The sequence below is a fragment of the Haliotis cracherodii genome, unplaced genomic scaffold (genome assembly GCF_022045235.1).
Source record: "Haliotis cracherodii isolate W230 unplaced genomic scaffold, xgHalCrac1.p SCAF_55, whole genome shotgun sequence".
Lineage (NCBI taxonomy): Eukaryota > Metazoa > Mollusca > Gastropoda > Lepetellida > Haliotidae > Haliotis > Haliotis cracherodii.
The window spans coordinates 14,758-21,782 of record NW_027266314.1 but is presented as its reverse complement, the minus strand read 5'-3'; positions in this window follow the sequence as shown (position 1 = coordinate 21,782).

The window sequence follows — 7,025 nt, the reverse complement described above, 5'->3', positions numbered from 1 at the left end:
AAGAACGCTCATGTAAATTATGTAACTCACCAGGCATTGCAAATGAATTTCACTATTTATTTCGTTATGAGGCTTTTAGAAAACAAATAACAACACTTATCGATAGTAAATACCTCATCTACCCACACATTTCGAATCTAAAACGCCTCTTATGTTCTCCTAGATGTAAAGACTTAAAGCAGCTTGGTAGGTTCCTAGCACTTATTAACAAAGAATGAAGTATGAAGTCATATATACAGAATACAATCTGAAGTCGCATTAACTAATCGTGTATACTCATGGTTAAATATAAATGTATACTCCCTGTCATCTTGAGTCATTGATTCGCCGTTCTACATGTTTTATATCATATGTTATACTATTGATCATGTACCACCGATGGTGTTTAAAAGAGAAATATAAAATATCGACGCAATAAATGGCAAAGAACAATGTAGAACGAATCGTGGTTTATTTCACGATAACACATTGCTCTATCATGAAGTCATTTCTGGAGATTCGAACACGTGCTCGCAACTTGATGACGTCGTATATATGACGACGTTATTTTTAAGAGGGGAGTGTCGAGTGAGCTGTTCTCATAGATGTTGCTAGACAACGCAGCTAAACGCGATGGAGAGAAAATACAGGTAATCGATGGGAGGATTGTGAGAATATACGGAAAATATCCACATGTGCATAAAATGGACTTGTCCGACATTGCCGAGCTCGGGTTCAATGTAAATTTAAATACTGCGCCCATCATGGTTTATTCTCCCTGCAGTGTTCTATTGTACGATAAACAACTCCCACTCGTCGTTTATTTCTTAAATAAAGAATCTGATTCTGAACATTAGTAACTTTTAGTTTTGAAACTGTCAGACTTTTTCATGGCGCTTGTTACCAATTATGTGTGGAACCTCACCCCACATCTGCACATGAGCACATTGTGGCGATTCACCAGAATCATTTCTAGAATTAATGTTGCAAGTCACGTTGAGAGTTCAACGCTAATGTAGTGTTTTACTGTCAGTTGATAACTGTGGATCACAACGGGTATCTGGCAACATCTTGTTGGCCTACACCGTACATTTGTGTTGGATATATAAGTCAGCTGCCGGCTGGTTAACCCACATTTATTTTTCTTTTAGATCTATAAATGTATGTGTTTAACCATTTCTCCCCGGAATATCTTTGTAGGCTTATTCCTAATACAGTTTCGGAAAAACACAAATTATGAAGTTATGTCAAATTATTCACAGTTGCCTCAGGCTTGGCTGCAGCGATCTTAGCGCAGGTCAGTATGATAGATATATCTTGGATACTAAAACTTGTTCCTGTGGATATCATAACTATGCTATACACTTCTTTTTTGTGTGTACAAATTTCTATGTTCTTCGAAATGAAATTTATTTTTACCAACATGTTTATTCTTTCCAAACAGTGTTATGCGGAAAATCGTATTTGGGTAAGGAAGGACAACCCTAATATTAGATTATATTCAAAACTGCATCATAAACACTGGCGGATTTTCAGTTAAATAAATTGTTTAATATAAACTGCAAATAGATTTATTATATATATACATCTAGCTTGGCATGTACAATTTATTTGTTACATCTAACCTTCATTGATGTATTTATTGTAATATATCCTATGTGTAATGGATCGGTATTAACATACGCGCTTCGCTTGTTAACCAATCTATTTTCACACTTTTATGAAAATAAATATGTTTAAACCATTTCTTTTTCCCTAATGCACCTGTCTCTACGGTATAATAGTTGTGTTTTGGACCTTTAGTTTAAAGTGTTTCCGCCACCGGTTTCATAAAGTTTGTGGCTGTTTTGTCAAATCCAATTTTCAAGCGTATACTTTTGAGTTAATGAGGAAGGGAGGGATTATGGAATGTCATGTTACAAGGCATTATTGCAGAAACTACTGACAGGCCACACGGCTAATGTGCAAGTCTGTATGGACAGTAGACACCATTGTTCATTGTTTATGTCACTGGTCTTATCATTTCTTAATTACAAGAAACATAAATGATGTTAATAACATTTTACATTGTTATTTACAGACAAAATTCATTCATTAACTTTAAGATATTTGGCATGTGATGTACACACGGAGCTAGTTATGTTCAAACGGGCATACAAAATACATAAAGCGTTAATGCCAGGGAATGACCACTTCGGTTATCATTGAACAACACTGAACAAAGGGTCCAACTGAACAAACCATAAACAAAGGGAACAACTGAACAAACACTGAACAATGCGACAAACTGAACAAACACTGAACAAAGAGACCAACTGAACAAACCATGAACGAAGGGAACAACTGAACAAGCATTGAACAAAGAGACCAACTGGACAAACACTGAACAAAGGAACCAACTGGACATACACTGAACAAAGGGACCAACTGAACAAACTCTGAACAAAGGGACCAACTGAACAAACTCTGAACAAAGGGACCAACTGAATAAACACTGAACAATGCGACAAACTGAACAAACACTGAACAAAGAGACCAACTGAACAAAGGAAACAACTGAACAAACACTGAACAAAGAGACCAACTGAACAAACACTGAACAAAGAGACCAACTGAACAAAAAATGAACAAAGAGACCAACTGAACAAACACTGAACAAAGGGACCAACTGAACAAACACTGAACAAAGAGACCAACTGAACAAACACTGAACAAAGTAACCAACTGGACAAACACTGAACAAAGGAACCAACTGGATAAACACTGAACAAAGAGACCAACTGGATAAACACTGAACAAAGGAACCAACTGGATAAACACTGAACAAAGGAACCAACTGAACAAACACTGAACAAAGGAACCAACTGGACAAACACTGAACAAAGGAACCAACTGGATAAACACAGAACAAAGGAACCAACTGAACAAACACTGAACAAAGGAACCAACTGGATAAACACTGAACAAAGGAACCAACTGGATAAACACTGAACAAAGGAACCAACTGGATAAACACTGAACAAAGGAACCAACTGGATAAACACTGAACAAAGGAACCAACTGGACAAACACTGAACAAAGGAACCAACTGGATAAACACAGAACAAAGGAACCAACTGGACAAACACTGAACAAAGGGAACAACTGAACGTCCAAGATTATAGCACTTATATAGCGACGTGCATGTACATGTGTGTGTGTGGCTCCTTGTACTAGTCCGGACTGATGCCGATTTATAGTGCTAGCTCACTGAGATACCATGCCGCAGTTTAACATGAATACCCCACCCAGACACAATATACTGACCCCGAGCCGACCAGTCCTTCTTTTAGCCCCTTAATGCCGAACGCCAGACAGGGTAACAACAAGTACCATCTTTTATTGTCTTTTGGTGTGACGCGGTCGGGGATCGAACCCCGGACCTTCCGCTCTCCGGGCGGACGCTCTACCACTAGACCACGGAGGTGGTCATCACTGCCTAAACATTCTATTTGTTCTATATATGTAAATTCAGAGCTCAAAGTAAAAGAAAAATATTTTTGAATTACAGATTATCAATTGTATATAGATAGGCAGGTATATTTTGATGGTACAGTTAACATTTTCGAAACAGTGTCGTGTTAAATCTATCCATCAGCAGATGGCGAGTTTGAACTTGGAACAATTAGTAAACACATCAAATACGTTTCACGCATTATCTTCAGAGTGAAATAAATTTGATACCCGGATCCTCTACGCTATGGATCAAAACCTACCATGGTGTATTACTCTCTATAGTTATGAGTGTAGGGAATGCTGTGTATGTGATGTGACGTGAGTGTAAGGAGTGTTGTGGTTGTCATGTGATGTGAGTGTAAGGAGTGATGTGGTTGTCATGTGACATGAGTGTAGGCAGTGTTGTGGTTTTCATGTGACGTGAATGTAGGGAGTGTTGTGGATGTCATGTGACGTGAATGTAGGGAGAGTTGTGGATGTCATGTGACGTGAGTGTAGTGAGTGTTGTGGATGTCATGTGACGTGAGTGTAGTGAGTGATGTGGTTGTCATGTGACGTGAGTGTAGGGAGAGTTGTGGATGTCATGTGACGTGAGTGTAGGCAGTGTTGTGGTTGTCATGTGACGTGAATGTAGGGAGTGCTGTGGTTGTCATGTGATATGAGTGTAGGCAGTGTTGTGGTTTTCATGTGACGTGAATGTAGGGAGTGTTGTGGATGTCATGAGACGTGAATGTAGGGAGTGATGTGGTTGTCATGTGACGTGAATGTAGGCTGTGATGTGGTTGTCATGTGATATAGTGTAGGCAATGTTGTGGTTGTCATGTGACGTGAGTGTAGTGAGTGATGTGGTTGTCATGTGATGTGAGTGTAAGGAGTGATGTGGTTGTCATGTGACATGAGCGTAGGCAATGTTGTGGTTGTCATGTGACGTGAGTGTAGTGAGTGATGTGGTTGTCATGTGATGTGAGTGTAAGGAGTGATGTGGTTGTCATGTGACGTGAGCGTAGGCAGTGTTGTGGTTGTCATGTGACGTGAGTGTAGTGAGTGATGTGGTTGTCATGTGATGTGAGTGTAAGGAGTGATGTGGTTGTCATGTGACGTGAGCGTAGGCAGTGTTGTGGTTGTCATGTGACGTGAATGTAGGGAGTGTTGTGGATGTCATGTGACGTGAATGTAGGGAGTGATGTGGTTCTCATGTGACGTGAATGTAGGGAGTGATGTGGTTGTCATGTGATATAGAGTATGGAGTGCCGTGGTTGTCATGTCATGTGACGTGAGTGTAGGGAGAGTTGTAGATGTCATGTGACATGAGTTTAGGGAGTGCTTTTTATGTCACGTGACATCAGTGTAGGGAGGGTTGTTGTGAGTGTATTGGGTGTTGTGGTTGTCATGTGACGTGAGTGTAGAAAGTGCCGTGGTTGTCATGTGACGTAAGTGTAGGGAGTGTTGTGGTTGTCATGTGACGTGAGTGTAGAGAGTGCTGTGGTTGTCATGTGACGTGAGTGTAGGGAGTGTTGTGGTTGTCATTTGACGTGAGAGTAGGGAGTGCCGTGGTTGTCATTTGACGTGAGAGTAGGGAGTGCCGTGGTTGTCATGTGACGTGAGTGTAGGGAGTGTTGTAGTTGTCATGTGACGTGAGTGTAGGGAGTGTTGTAGTTGTCATGTGAGATGAGTCTAGGGCGTGCTGTGGATATATTGTTACATGAGTGTAGAGAGTGATATTGATGTCATGTGACGGGAATGTAGGGAGCGTTGTTGATGACATGAGTTTAGGGAGCGCTTTTTATGTCACCAGTGTAGGGACTTTTGTTGTTGTCATGTGACGTGAGTGTATTGGGTGTTGTGGATGTCATGTGACGTGAGTGTAGGAGTTGCCGTGGTTGTGATATGACGTGAGTGTAAGGTGCGTTGTGATTGTCGTGTAACATAGTGTAGGGAGAGTTGTGGATGTCATGCGACGGGAGTGTAGGGAGTGCCGTGGTTGTCATGTGACGTGAGTGTAGGGAGACTTGTGGTTGTCATGTGACTTGAGCGTAGGAGTTGCCGTGTTTGTCATGTGACGAGAGTGTAGGGAGCGTTGTGATTGTCATGTAACATAGTGTAGGGAGTGTTGTGATTGTCATATGACGGTAGCGTAGGGAGTGCCGTGGTTGTCATGTGACGTGAGTGTAGGGAGTGATGTGGATATAATGTTAAATGAGTGTAGAGAGTGATATGGATGTCATGTGACAGGAATGTAGGGAGGGTTGTAGATGTCATGTGACATGAGTTTAGGGAGTGCTTTTTATGTCACGTGATATCAGTGTAGGGAGTGTTGTGGTTGTCATGTGACGTGAGTGTAGGGAGTGTTGTGTTTTTCATGTGACGAGAGTGTAGGGAGTGATGTGGTTGTCATGTGACGTGAGTGTATTGGGTATTGTGGATGTCATATGACGGGTGTGTAGGGGGCGTTGTGGTTGTCATGTGTTATAGTGTTGGGAGTGATGCGGTTGTCATGTGATATTGTGTAGGGAGTGCCGTGGCTGCCGTGTGACGTGAGTATAGGGAGTGTAGTGGTTCTCATGTGACGAGAGTGTAGGGAGTCCTGTGGTTGTCATGTGACGTGAGTGTAGTGAGTGATGTGGTTGTCATGTGACGAGAGTGTAGGGAGTCCTGTGGTTGTCATGTGACGTGAGTGTAGTGAGTGATGTGGTTGTCATGTGAGGAGAGGGTAGGGAGTGATGTGGTTGTCATGTGACGTGAGTGTAGTGAGTGATGTGGTTGTCATGTGACGAGAGTGTAGGGAGTCCTGTGGTTGTCATGTGAGGAGAGGGTAGGGAGTGATGTGGTTGTCATGTGAGGAGAGTGTAGGGAGTCCTGTTGTTGTCATGTGAGGAGAGTGTAGGGAGTGATGTGGTTGTCATGTGACGTGAGTGTAGTGAGTGATGTGGTTGTCATGTGAGGAGAGTGTAGGGAGTGATGTTGTTGTCATGTGAGGAGAGGGTAGGGAGTCCTGTGGTTGTCATGTGAGGAGAATGTAGGGAGTGATGTTGTTGTCATGTGAGGAGAGGGTAGAGAGTGATGTGGTTGTCATTTGACTAGAGGGTAGGGAGTGATGTGGTTGTCATGTGATGTGAGTGTAAGGAGTGATGTGGTTGTCATGTGACGACAGGGTAGGGAGTGATGTGGTTGTCATGTGACATGCGTGTAGTGGTTCTCATGTGACGAGAGTGTAGGAAGTCTTGTGGTTGTCATGTGAAGTGAGTGTAGTGAGTGATGTTGTTGTCATGTGAGGAGAGTGTAGGGAGTGGTGTGGTTGTCATGTTACGAGAGGGTAGGGAGAGTTGTGGTTGTCATTTGACGAGAGGGTAGTGAGTGATATGGTTGTCATGTGACGTGAGGTTGGGGAGTGATGTGGTTCTCATGTGACGAGAGGGTAGGGAGTGTTGTGGTTGTCATGTGACATGAGTGTAGTGGTTCTTATGTGACGAGAGGGTAGGGAGTGATGTGGTTGTCATATGACGAGAGGGTAGGGAGTGATGTGGTTTTCATGTGGTATAGCGTGGGGAGTG